This window comes from Paroedura picta, chromosome 6 (assembly GCF_049243985.1).
Source record: "Paroedura picta isolate Pp20150507F chromosome 6, Ppicta_v3.0, whole genome shotgun sequence".
NCBI lineage: Eukaryota > Metazoa > Chordata > Lepidosauria > Squamata > Gekkonidae > Paroedura > Paroedura picta.
Window position 1 is genome coordinate 78,340,584 of NC_135374.1, and position 13,458 is coordinate 78,354,041.

Here is a 13,458-nt window from a genome sequence, read left to right on the forward strand (position 1 = left end):
GAAAAAAGAAAAACCAATACTGCCAGTAAGTCCTGTAGATCTGCTCTAAAACAATTCTATCAAACTTAATAACCGTAACACCTTAACATGGAACAAAGAACAGATTATAAGGATGAACAGAGATATCTTTCGGAGGGGCAAGATACCCTCCTTACCTAAGAAGAGAAGGACCCTTTCCAAAAAATCAATGGTCACTCTACTTCTGAGGCGGAGGGCATCTTGGCTGGGAACTCCCTGAGCAGTGATCACACCCTGGAGGAGGGGGGTGTCTCCATCCACCTCCAAGAGGCCGTCCTGGATTCCAGGATGATATCAATGACCTGTGAGGAATAATCCTATGTCATCAGCACTTCCCGCTCAATCATCACACGGTCAAACTGAACCACTGAGGATGAGAATTCCAAATCAGGCCCTGGATCAGGAGAGCCAGCTGGAAACGAGAACAGCTGACCAATGGCTAACTGTTGGATAATCGAATACCATGGTCTGTGTGGCCACGTGGGTGTGACTAGAATCACTTCTGCTTGAAGGGATCAGATCTGTATGAGTACTGATGGTAACTCTGGGATCGAGGGAAGGCATATAAGAGGACGTGAGGCCAATGAGGGATCAGGGCGTCTGTCTGATCCCCCACTGGGTGAAAGTATCTGGACATGAACCTATCTAATTGACAGTTCTGGTGTGTAGCAAGCAGATCTATGATGGGAATGCCAAAATGATGTGTCAACAATTTGAATACCCTTGGATTGAAAGCCCATTCCCCTTCAGATATCTGTTGGCAGGTGAGCCAGTCCACCTGGATGTTTAGCGTGCCTTTGATGTGCTCTGCCCAGACTGAACTCGGATTGGCTTCTGACAGTATTAGGATTGGTTTGGCTTCCCTGCAGAGACCTGACAACCTGGACTCTCCTGACTGTTCAGATATGCCCTGACAGCAATATTGTCCATACTGATTAACAGGTTGGATAGGAAAATCATTTCTCTGAAGTGAATTAGTGCCACACGTTATTGGCTGAAGTTCCAGAACATTTATTGGTCGAATCTTCTCCCTCTTGGACCATGTACCCTGAAACAATTGATGGTTCAAGATAGCCCCCCAGCCCAAGAGACTGGCATCCATGAAGTTCTGGAAATCCAGATCTGGCAAAATCGCTGTGCCCTGTGTGAGACTCTTTGACTTGGTCCACCACACCAACTCCTGTTTGACACTTAAAGGTAGGAGAAGTGTCCTGTTGACCTTGTTGGAGATGTCAAAGGAATTTGTTTACTAATTTTAGATCTAGAATTTTGAAGAATTTCGGATTAAGGGACACTCATAACACTATCTGCAATCATTCCTTATAGGTAGGAACCAGACTGTTGGCATTGAAAACTAACTCTTAATAATATTGGACTTGCCAGGTAGGGTTCCACAAGGTTCAGCCATCATTCCATCCCTTTCCAAATCAGCGTGTGATTCTATACAGATCTTACTGTGTGCATCAGTCTTCTGAATCCAGACTCTGCTCTGAAATATGCAGGGTGTCCTTGGAGACTGTCTCAGACTAACCTACATCATAGGGATACTGTGAAAATAAAGTGGAGAAAGGAGGAAATGTATGTTGCCTTGAGATGCCTGCAGGAATGGTGAGATAAAGATATACTAGAGAAAGGGGATGAAAAGGTGGGATAAATATATGCTACATACATAGAAAAAAATGTAAACATAAAAAATTATCCTATTCTCACTTAAGGCCCATCTTGCCTGCTGCTGTAAAGCCCCAAGTAACGAAGCGATAAAAGGTGTCTGTATGGCATTCAACTTGGAATCTGGCAGAACATTAAAGGAAAACAGATAGCTTGCTGTTGGATTTGTGATGACAAAATTAGTTACAATCATCAGTGGAGAAGTAGAGGGTGCAAAACTCATCCCCTCAGCATAACTGATTAGTATATGAAAATATTCTGGATTTTACCATTATGTTCTTCATTCCTATTTTCATGTTGTGTCATATATTTAGTTGCTCACATAACATCTGCAATAACATAAGAAATTCCATCTATATCATTAAGACAAATTGTACCACTCTGTAATTTAGCAGTGACAGTCTCTTCATCAAGATCACAGGGATGTGGAAGCTGACCTCAGAGAGTGGATAATCAGGTGAGTCAGGACCAATGACCCAGCTTCCCTAGGGTAAGCATAGTCATCCATATCATTATGTTCAATGGCAGCAGAATTTCCCTAGGCCTCAGATGCAGTTGTATGGAGGCAAAAAGGCTAATCCAGTGAACTTCATATGGGAGAGGTGCAGATACTTCTGCCATGGAGGGGGAGGAGGGGGGGGGCTAGCGGGAAGAACTAAGGAGCTGTGGCAACTAAGCCACTCTGAGCAATGCCTAAACAGGTCTTTAGACAATGAAATCTCAGACTATTTACATGCTAATATCCACTTCATTGCTTGAGGAAACAGATCAAGGCTTTCATGTGAAAGCAATTTTGATTTCTTGCACTACTTACTACCTGCAGTGGGTGTAAAAGAAAACAATGCAGATAATTTATATACAAATCTTGAATTTGTGGTATTTATATGTTAGGGCACCTGAAATATTTATGCAGCTGTTATTCTTATAGAATGCCTCGAGCCAAAGATCTGTCATTGTGAAATATATTTGCTTTTAGTGGTTTACAGCTGAAAGAGAAAAGAATTTGCAAAGCTATTTATATTAACCTGGGTTGCTTATGTTCAATATGCAGCTATGAAGCCATGCAATTTGTTCTTGCATTTAAATAGCTGGAAGCCATTTGGAGTTATAAAACAACATGGAGATGCAACCATCACAGCAGGTGAGGCAAACTGCAGCTTTGCATAAAACTGGTTGAAGAGCTTAACATTAGGAAGAAAGATTTCCCATTTTCAAAAATAAATAATAGGTAAGTGAACAAACTTCATGCTGTAAAGCAGTGGTCCCCAACCTTTCTGAGGCTGGGGACCGGCAGGGCATCGGGCCACGCCTGCGCGTGTACATGCGCGGCCCAGCCCTGATTCCCTCTCCCCGCCCTCCCTCAGTAAGAAGCTTCCCGGGCCGCAAGCTTGCAGCCTGGGAAGTTTTTTACTGCGGGGGGGGGCGGGGAGAGGGAGCCGTGGCCCGGCACCGGGCCGCTGCCCGCAGGTTGGGGACCACTGCTGTAAAGGTCTAACCATGTAATAGTTATCTACCGGAATTACTTAGGATAAATATTCACAATTCAAGAATGGGGATTATTTTGAATGAGATTCATGATGAAAAACGTATTTGCTCAGATTATTTATGTTACTAGCAATCAAGCCCGCTGCAACTAAATGCAGCGGGTGCTAGACCATGGAGCCCCCGGCATTCGCGCGGAGTGCGACTGCCGGGGCTCCGTTTGTCAGTGGGCGGACTCTGCGAGAGGCGCTTTGCGCCTCTCGCAGCATCAGGCCGTTGAGCAGGGAGCGCGCGGCTGCCAGGGGTTCCCTTTGCGGGCGGGCTGAAGCGGCAAGAGGTGCTTCGCGCCTCTCGCAGTGTCAGCCCGCCGGGCAGGGAGCCCCCGCGGGCGGCCTGAAGCGGCGAGAGGCGCTTTGCGCCTCTCACTGCTTCAGCCCGCCGGGCAGGGAGATGCTGGCAGCCGCGCTCTGCGCGGCTGCCAGGGGCTCCCTTGCCGGCGGCCTGACACGTCGGAGGCGCTTTGCGCCTCCCCACGCATCAGGCCGCCCACAAGGAAGCAACTGCGAGCCGCAGTTTCGTGCATGTGTGCTGCGTGGCCGGAATCGCGCATGCGCGGCATTTGCACATACGCGTGCATGCACGAAAGTGCCGCGCATGCGCAATTTGGCCGCACAGCGCGCATGTGTACATGCGCAGCCCGGCCCTGATTCCCTATCCCCCCCCTCCCGCAGTAAGAAGCTTCCCGGGCCACAAGCTTGCGGCCTGGAAAGTTTTTTACTGCGGACAGGGGGCGGGGAGAGGGAACCGCGGCCCAGCGCCCTGGCCTTCGCGGCCTGGCACCAGGCCGCAGACCGCAGGTTGGGGACCACTGCCTTTAAGGACTACATGTGAGAGAATGTTCCAGTCCTCCTCAGTCTGTTGGCTTCTATGTTTAAGCTCCCAGGGATGTGGATAGCTTGAATGGAAGTATTAAGCTTCACTGCCATGACCCATGGAAGAGTAGCTTCTTGACATTAATCTCTGGACCCTGGACTCCCTTGTTTGTTTAAATAAAACACCATAACTGTATTGCCTGTCTAAAAAAATTGATATCTGAAAAGCAATTAAGGGCATAATGAACTGCTCACAGTTCTAAAATCTTAAAGGCTAGTAGCTTCTTACATTCTAACTTCAGTGAGAGAGTGCTTTAAGGAGTTCCCATAAGAGCTGATAACCAGTCATAACAGTTTCTATTTTGGGTCTTCTTAAAAATGTTTGCCATAGACTTTATACAACGTGGTCCTCACAAAAATGCTTTATGAGCCAGCACCTACCTCTCTGAAGCAATAAAATACTAAATGCCTAACATATCAGATAGGAGTTTGTCGTTTTGGAAAATGACTAACATGTAGTGTGCCAAAGGAAAAAATAAAACAAAAAGCTGATGGAAAACTATGTTTTAGATATTACAGAAAGAGAAAACTAGTCAAAACAGTAAGATTGAAAATAGGTTGCCAAGCTGCATCTGGCAACTGTTGGGAGCTTGCAGGGATGGAGTGTGGGGGGGGGGAGACCACACCTCTGTGATAAAACTATCATTTCCAGCAATTCCTGGAGTGCACTACCAGGTTTTACACTGTTTGATCCACTTTTTTGTTTTAAAATTCAGCCCCTGCTACTCCGCATGGCAGCAGGCAATGAAGATTACTAAAGTGGGAGACTGGGCACCCATAGCTGGAAATGATTCAAGATATCTTCAAAGCCAGTGTGACTACAACACTGACTTGGATTGGAACGACAGAAAATCAAATCCCTGCCCAGGCCATGAAGCCTGCTGGGATTGCAAGGATCAGTCATGGTTTTTCATTCAACACCTCACCCTTTCTGCCTTCCTTTGCTATGTTTCTCACTGGGTTTTATGTATGCATTTGTAAAAGTATGTGCAATAAAATTGCCAATAAAAACAAAATTGTTTTGAGCAGAGCCAAGTAACTGCCATGAAAACTGCTTCCTAAAAAGTCCATTCAAGTGCTGAATTATTCTCCTATTTGAGGGGTTAACACATTATATTAATGTTGAACTGTTAAAGAGAGATGAATCCATGGGATTCTGCAATATTCCACTTAGGCTGGGTTCTCCAGTACGCTGGGAGCTACAGAAAAATCACTTGTTCTTGCCAGGGCTTAATCCGTTCCCATTCACACACATGTAATGTATTTTATGCCTCTGAAGTATGGTACATGTCTTTCATGCAGAACTGTCACCCAGTAGACTGACCAAAATATGGACTATCTCAGTCATACTGATAGATGAAAACTATTCTAGTTTGCAAAAATCATGCAATCCTGGCAAGGAATGGTTTGCCTTGTTAATGTGTCTGTGATTGAAAGTCCTATTAAAAGCTTAGAAGTGGTGTGTAAACAGATAAAGGACTGTGAAGGGATAATTCACCACAGAGTTTCAAAATGCCTTGAGTGCCATTTAAATTGGTTAAGTTAAAGGGGCTCCCAATCCTTCCCTCAGGTTCTTGGGCCAAGCCCACAGGCAGGTGAGGCAGTCAGAGTTTTTCAGGAAACAAGAAAACGCATTACTAGGGGAGCTCAGACAGTAAAGGGAAAGCAAAATGGATGGAAATCTTGTATATATTTTTGAGCCTTCAGAGACATCACTTTAGTTCCATACAGCGATGTTCTACTTAATCAGTGTAACAATACAGATTAACTATACAAACATCAGGAAAGCGAAAAATATTTCCTACATGTACTCTTTTTGGGGATTAACTGATTTAAAAACAAGGACAAATTTTCATCTATGGGACATGTACAAATTCTGACCAAATAACTATTCAGTTTGGAACTCTCTACCCACTGTACGACCATAATTTATTATGAAGAGAACTTCTCAAATATGAATAACACATAACCAAGTACAACAATTGTTATTGATGGAGTTTGTTCTTTTTTGGTTTTTGTCGTTACAAAGACAGAATTATGTGTCTACCATAATGCAGTCATTTATGCCTTCTGTTTCAAAAGTATATATGGAAGTGGAAAGATGTTCTAGAGTTAAGATTGAGGTATCTCAGGCTTTGTCCCTAACAGAGAATTTGTCCTCTACTGTAAGGCCTCTGGGAGAAAATAAAACCTCAGAGCCTGCAGCTAGACTACTTCATTTGCTCAGTCTTGGCATTCTAGCCTGTGACTGCATGAATTGACTTGATCTGTTCATATATATGATGGGTTCCTTTAAGTAGTAACTACTGCACATGTAAACTGGAGATCAAAGGCAATACCTAGTTCCATTCCATACAAGCTTAATGTAGCAGAAGGGTTGCAAATTGTAATCGCTACTAATATGCAGTTATGCACGACATCGTACACAATCTGCCACACTCCTGAAACAGTCCCGCTAAAAGCGTTTCATTGTAGCGCTTCCAGGGAAATCCCAAAAAGTGGATTCACCCTCTGGAAAGTGCTACAGTCTTGCAAGCAATCTGCGTCATTAGCGAAAAAGACCTGTGTATTCCCATTGTTGCGGTTTCAGCAAAGTCCCTCCCCCCTGGCTCTCTCCTTTGGACTTACGGCAAAGCGATCGCCATTTTTTTTTCTCTGAGCGAGCGGAGAGTAACGAGCCCATGAGCCATCATTCATCCAGCGAGGCTTCTCCAGCTCCAGTCCCTCCACAGAGCTGCTTTAAAGCTCCCCTAAGTCACCAAGCACAACATAGCCCCATTTGCAAGTTCCCTTTATTTTCGGCTGAAAATCATGCCCGTGCATGCGGGGGGGGGGTTTCACTCAGGGGAGCATGGCAACGAATCGCCAGCTCACACGCCAGCTGCCAGCTAGATGGTCTCTACGTTAGGAGGAAGCAAGGAATCAAGGCATATTCATTGCAATGTGTGTGTGTTTTTTTTTTAAACCTGTTCTTAAAGGGAAAGTGGCTTTTCCGGATCATGGTAACAACCACCCATTGGCTGCTCATTTGATTGACGGACAGAGGCGGGACAAAGCACGGAAAAAAATAACTTCCTTTCTAGCGATTTTTGGCGAGACCGGAAACCTGTGGGAAACGATTGAAACGCAACTGGATTCCACTACAAAGGCAGGTATGCGTTACGCCGAATTCCACTATTTTAAATTCCATTTTTTCTTTCTGTAAGCAATTTGCCACATTGATCCTTGTGCGGAATGGGGCCTAGCATTACCTGTCTACATTTTAGCAATATATAATATGATGATATCACTAGGGTCAGAGAAAGCACAGAGCGACAGTACCTGTGCTTCAAAAGGAATAAAACCTAGTAATTTATTTCATATAACACTGTATGTTATATCATAGTAACCCATCCTGAAAACTGAAATTGCTGTGTTCCATAGGAACAACACTAAGATAATACATGATAACAATAAGATAATACATGGTTGCAGTTTAATTTTGAATTCCTACTGATTTTATCCCATGTATTCAATGTGTGCTAGGTGAAAAAGATTATTTTCCAAAAGGTGGAACAATGTGATATAAAATCTAGAAAATGTACAGATCACCTCTGAGTGGATAATAAAAACTTCAACTAGTGCTGGAAAGAAAATTTTCATCTGATTCATTACACTGTGTCATTTTACAGTTTATCCTCTATCACTTTCTCAGCTTCAGCAAACTAATAGTTGCCCACCTTTGTTACCATAATCCATTATTATAATCTCCTGAAATTTAATCTGTCATTGAGTCCTTGGGAAATGGAACAGAACACAGTGATTAATTGTTGTTTTTATAGCAATATCATCATCTCATTCTTTCTTTTGGATGAGGCACTGGTAGTTGTCTATGCAAAAGTTAAAAGATTCAAGGGCAGTTTTGAACATAAAGTACTGCCAGCTCCATTTGTCTGCATAAATAGCTCTTCCAACCCATTTCTTAATAATGAAATTTGGTGATTTGAAATGTTATGCACTATAACATGTCCTTAATAATGGCACCAATCCTGTTTTCAGAATAGGGTTTTTAAATAGTTCAAGAGGCATCATCCGCTTCAAGTTCCTATGAAACAGCAATGTTCATTATGCATTGTCATTCAACACAACTAATTTGCATTCTTGTGCTCTTTTCTCTTTTTTGCATTACTATAGAGCCTACTCAACAATGTAATCTTGCTTCCCACCTCAAGGAATCTGTAATTCAGTAGAATCTAATGGAAGATCAATAAAATATTCCCACTGTTCTGCTACTAAAAACACTGTGCATCATGTGTTTAATCATCCCCACCCACAAAAAATACCTAGCATAATATTGTTTTACTGAATTGCCAGGGAAAGACTATTATGTAAATTTGGGGCTAAATGTACTTCATATTTCAATAGGGAGGAATTGAATCATAGAGTTAGTTCAACCCCCTGCTCAATGTAGGATCAGCCTAAACATCCAGGATAAGTATCTGCCCCGTCACTGATTAACGACTGTACCATCTCCTTAAGCAGCTTATTTCACTGCTGAACTACTCTGACTATGACATTTTTTTCGATGATATCTAGTCGGTACTGTTTTATGCGTAAAGCCATTACTGCAGGTCTTATCTTCTGCTGTCACCAGGAACCACTCCCTGGCCTCCTCTGACAACCTTCCAAACAGAGGGTCAGATGCTGCAAAGAAGTCACTGCCTGAATCAGTGAAACTACACCTCTGACATGGGACTGCAGATCTCAAGCAGATCAAAATTTGTGTGCTCATGTCTCAATGGATCTCAACATGGCATTTTAAATTCACAGATTACATCAGGAATGGAGAAAATGACAATTTCACTTTTCCAAGAACGCGCATTGTGTAAAGAGTTATAATGCCCAATATATATTTCACACAATACTTGAGCCACAGGCACATGCTTTGCATACAGAATGTCCAAGGGACAATCTCTGCTACCTCTAGATACTCACATATAAGATACTGGGAAAGACTATGATCATTTGAGATTTTATAAAATAACTGGCAGAGAACAATATTGCGCTAAATAAACAAATGTCTTTGATTTTCCTCATTTCCTATGCAATGGTATTTCTGCCTTTCAATGGGAACTTTTCAAGGGGGCAAGAGAGAACTTCCAGCCAATGACCATCAGAGACATAACTTTTTGCTAAGGCTGGGACACTGATACCAGGTCAAAATTTCCCCAAGAGAGAAATAACAGAGATTATTCTGAATTGTTCTGTGTTCTGTCCAGAAAATGTTCTCATCATCCTCTGTTTTTCTCCTTCTGTTGGTTTCTCTTCTTTGTGATCTGATCCCCTTCATTTTTATCTCAAAGGAATTCTCAGGTAACAGTACCATGTTGTTTCCCTGTCCCTTCTCTTAAATTTCTTACTGATTTTGAACAACTGACTATAAGTTTTCTCATTCATTTTCTCCCTACTTTCTGTTAATCTACTGCAACATGATATTGATTTGTTAAGATCCTGGAGCCTTTCTACTGTCTCACCAATGAATTCTACAGGCTGTATCTTTGACATTATTTCATCCTTATATTTTGCTTTGAATCCTTCTTTTATTTATTTCCCATTTGTAAACTCTTTTTAAATTTATTCTTCTTATTTCTATCTCTTCTTATAAACCAAAGAAATACTCAGGCATATTGGTCAACTTCAACTGTTAGTCTTTATTCCTTTTATTATCTTTTCTACATCTTTTGACTTTTCTTGACTCTGTTTGTTCTACCGCTGTTCCTTTAACAGTTGTACGTTTTTTGTTCCGGTTTTGGTTCATTCAAACCACCTCTGTTCTTCATAGTCTTGGCATTATCTCCTCTCTTCCATTTCTTTTACTTGAACTCAGAATGTCTGTGATAAAGATCTCATTCTACACTTAACTGAATATACTTTAAATTACGTTGCCTAATCTCTCATTTTAAATTCTGTTACAAGTTTAGTTTTCTAATTTGATTGCTACACACTCACTTTAATGTCTCTCTTAAGTGTTCAATTTCCTAATCCATCCATCAGTCACTCCTGTATTAATTTCATACCTCCTTGGCTTTTGAACAATTTCTCTTTTATAAAATTCCTTTATAGCTCTTTTTGTATTGCTTTAACATGTTTTATTAGACCTGATTCAAGTTGCTCTTTTTTCTAAGCACATCCTTGTTTCTCCTCTTTTCCGTTGGTTCTTCTATCCTAGAGTGACAGACTCCTATAATTTCAGGAAAGTTTAAGCATGCATTGTGATACCTTCTCCCTCTCTCTCCTGTGAGATGATATTCTATGGTAGCTTATAAAAGTTTCAAGGGATATAAAACAGTGGTTTCCCTAATGTGAGATTAAATATATATTTTTCCATCAGGAAACTTATATTCATGAAGCAACATTTAAAGAATAGCAGTACACTTTTATTCTCCACAGGATTTGAGTATTTCAAATTGTCAGAAGCACATTTTAGGCTGAGTAAAATATATTCTTTCCATATTACAGTCCAAGACAATATTATACAGTGTATACAAATTAACTTGATAATTCACAGAGATTTAACAGCCAATTTCTCATTTATTTGATGGAATGCCTTGAATTATATTAGCCCCACTGACACTCAAGATTTCAGATCTATCTTGGAAATGGACTCCTTTCAATAATAATGATGACAATGCTGACAACAACAATAAAAACAAATGTATTTTTATATCCTGCCCTTCTCCGTTGACTCGGGGTGGGTAACATCAGATAAAAACAAAATACAGATATAATAGTTATATAACAAATTAACCATTAAATTAAAACTGCCTATTTTACAGTTTCAGATTTTCAGAGGGGTTGGCTGGTGTTGGTCTAGGGGCAGATAGGTGGGTTCTCAAGCAGGGAGGCCAGCATTTCCATGATATTAGTCCTGGATTAAACTGCACGGATCTTTTATTCCAACCCCAGATCGATTCAGTCCCTGCCCTCTACACAGAATGCGATTTCCGTTTGGATTTTGGCCGATTTAAAATTTCCTTCTGCAGCAAGAAGGATTGATCTGGTGTGACCCTACCTTTAGTGTGCAATATCTCAGACTACTTTTAATCCTGAATATCCATTTGGGAAAGAAAGCTCTGTGGTAGAGAACCTCTGATAGGCTACACCTGGTCATGTGACATGCTTGCCTTAAAGGAGAAGCCCCTAATTTCTCTCAATTTCTGTCGGTCCTGGATTTTTCCTCCCTCCTCTGCCTTTTTCGATCCTCTCCCCCTCCCCTCCAAGAAAAGAAAGAGGCTCCCTGCTTGGCTCCTTCCCCCCCCCCCTTCAAGAAAAGGAAGAAAGAGGCTTGCCTCCCTCCCCCCCCTTCTGAGCCCCCCTAACCACATGCAGAAGACTTTCCTGTTTCAATGGGGAGGGGGGAGGAAGAATCGAGTTCAAAGCGATCTGAATTCAACAGGATTGACAATGAAATAAAGAAAGTAAGTGCAAAGTCTGCCCTGGTCTCAATCATAGGCCTGGTGGAACAGCTCTGTCTGGAGGAAATTGTTTAAGGTCCTGGAAGGCCTTAATCTGAGCAGGGAGAGTACTGCACCATTTCAATTTATTTGGGGCTGGGGATCTTGTGCAGGTTTTAGTTGCTTCCTCTTAACGAACCTTTAGGGACATAGCAGAAGAGGCAGTCTCTTAGATACAGGAGTACCAGACTGTTTAGGACTTTGAAACTCAGAATCAAAACTTTGAATCTGATTCATTCTCCAATCTGGAGCCAGTACACTTGGGACAGCACAATTGTAATGATCATTCTCCACTGGGTCCCAGTAAGGGCATGAGCTGCTGCATTTTGGAGCAGTTGAAGTTTCTGGAGCATTTTCAAGGTAGCTCTGTGCAGAGAGTTACAGATGTCCTGCCTGGAGGTGACCATTGCATGGATAACAGTGGTTTAATCTGGGAATCTGGGAATGCCAAAAAGAAAGGGTCAAAATAAGGAAAATGTGCTCAAGCTTCTACAGGGAAGAATGTAATGTAAAACTGAATATTAATATTTATTAAAATTTAAAACCCAAGGCTTAAAGCATTGGTTTGCAACCTGGGGGTCGAGACCCTTTCACAGGGGGCATGGCAGGGCAAGCAGCTTGGCTGGGGGGGGGGCGCCATCCATACAACAGCCTTGCGGGGTGGATCGAGATAGAGCACTCGTCCATCTGGAGCAGCAAAAAAGAGTGAGATCGGCATGGTGGGACAAGAGGCAGAACTGAACTGAGAAACCACAGGAAAAAATACAATTTATATACAATCATGAACAATGGATCTTCATGCCATTGGCCAGTTTTGGTTTAATTTCTGTGAAAGAACACTTGCATAATTTTATGGTTGAGGGTCACCACAACATAAGGAACGGTATTAAAGGGTCATGGCATTAGGAAGGTTGAGAACCACTGGCTTAATGTATAGTCCCATTATAATTCATGTATACATTCATACTATTGCCTCCGCTAACCAGAAGTGTTTCAGCATGGCCACCTTTATCAATGGTCAGGCATAAATAGAACAGTATACATAAAATACAGGAAAAGGAATATTAAATATACAGTAGGCTCCTTTACATACAATGATATCTGGGAATAAGCATCAATGTTCCATCCCAGCCACAGAAACCATGAGAGAACTCATCCTCAGGAGGGGGAACAATGGAAGGGGCCAGTTCCCTAGCTTGTGGCTATTAAGGCAGGAGAGGGAAAGCTGGAACCCCCTCTGGAGCTCCCACAGCACTCCGGTTGGGAATCCTGGCTCTAGAGCAGTGGTTCTCAACCTTTCTAATGCCACGACCCTTTAATACAGTTCCTCATGTTGTGGTGACCCCCAACCATAAAATTATGCAAGTGTTCTTTCACAGAAATTAAACCAAAACTGACCAATGGCGTGATGATCCATTGTTTGTGACTGTATATAAATTGGTTAGAAATTGTATATAAATTGGTGGGTGCCTTCAGAAGAAGCGGCAACAGCAGCAGCGCCCCCACGGCCAAACTGCTCGCCATACCCCGACCTCTGCGAAAGGATCATCCGACCCCCAAAGGGGTCCCAACCCCCAGCTTGAGAACCACTGATATAGAGAAGGGAGCAGAGTTGTTCTCTCTTGCCCCACAGGGATGGACCAGAGCCAATGGGATGAAATTAATGCAAAAGAAATTCCTTCTAAATAACCGGAAGAAGTTCCTGACAGAACGGTTTCTCAGTGGAACTGGCTTCCTCAGAAGGTGGTGGGTTCTCCTTCTTTGGAGATTTTAAACAGAGGCTGGATAGCCATCTGACAGAGAGGATGATTCTGTGAAAATTCAAGTAGGTAGCAGATTATAGTAGATAAGCGATAGGTTTGTGA

The 13,458-nt window shown here is 42.3% G+C and overlaps 1 protein-coding gene and 1 long non-coding RNA gene across 6 annotated transcripts in view; one reads left to right on the forward strand and one right to left on the reverse strand.

Annotated features, from left to right (window-relative positions):
• Positions 1-13,458, reverse strand: part of FRMPD4 (FERM and PDZ domain containing 4) — a 373,615-nt gene that overhangs the window by 127,533 nt on the left and 232,624 nt on the right. The gene's annotated exons all lie outside the window — the stretch shown is intronic.
• Positions 2,077-5,062, forward strand: LOC143840711 (uncharacterized). Its single transcript, XR_013232337.1, has 3 exons — positions 2,077-2,143; positions 2,738-2,827; positions 4,817-5,062. It is a non-coding gene; the product is annotated as an uncharacterized LOC143840711 (long non-coding RNA).